This window comes from Triticum dicoccoides, chromosome 7B, assembly GCF_002162155.2.
Source record: "Triticum dicoccoides isolate Atlit2015 ecotype Zavitan chromosome 7B, WEW_v2.0, whole genome shotgun sequence".
In the NCBI taxonomy this organism is placed as follows: Eukaryota; Viridiplantae; Streptophyta; class Magnoliopsida; order Poales; family Poaceae; genus Triticum; species Triticum dicoccoides.
The window spans coordinates 60,966,328-60,967,085 of NC_041393.1; positions in this window are offsets into that span (position 1 = coordinate 60,966,328).

Genomic DNA, 758 nt, shown 5'->3' on the forward strand with positions numbered 1-758 from the left:
GGTACGCCACACCCCTCCCGATCAACAGGACCCCCGTTTCGACCGTAGGAGGTCCATTTCCTCCATTTTGCGGTACGCCACACCCCTCCCGATCAACAGGACCCCGTTCCGAACGTGGCCGGTCAAACACAAGGCCGTTTCCTCCATTCTGCGGTACGCCAGGCCTCGTTTCCATCGCCTGTTCCGTCCAAGCCAGTTGGCTCCCACGCGTTCCATTGCCTCCCGATGAACACGTCGCATTCCGTTGCCTCCCGATGAACACGACGCATTCCGTTTCCTCTCCATGAACACGACGCATTCCGTTGCCTCCCCATGAACACGACGCATTCCATTGCCTCCCCATGAACACGAGCCCTCGCTGTACGTATGCGCGACTAGGTGTTCGAGACCCCGCCCGTATGTACACATACGTGGTCGTATTTTCTTTCTTGCACCCTGGCCGCTGTACGTACGTGTACATGCTACGTGCGCGCCTCTACTATGACACGTGCGCTCCTCTACATCGACCAGTATGTACGTACACATTCGCGACCAGGATGACAACGCTATGTACGCTTCGACCCGGTGGGTCCCGACTGTCAAGAACTTCCTTGCCTGCGAAGATGTAGCTGGTGGGTCCCAGCAGTCAGGGGGGCGAATTGTGTTGTTTTGTTTTTTTGCCCTGACGCACTTCCTTGCATGCGAAGGTGTAGCTGCTGGGTCCCAGCAGTCAGGGGGGTGAATCGTTTTTTTTTGCCCGGACGCACTTCCTTGCATGC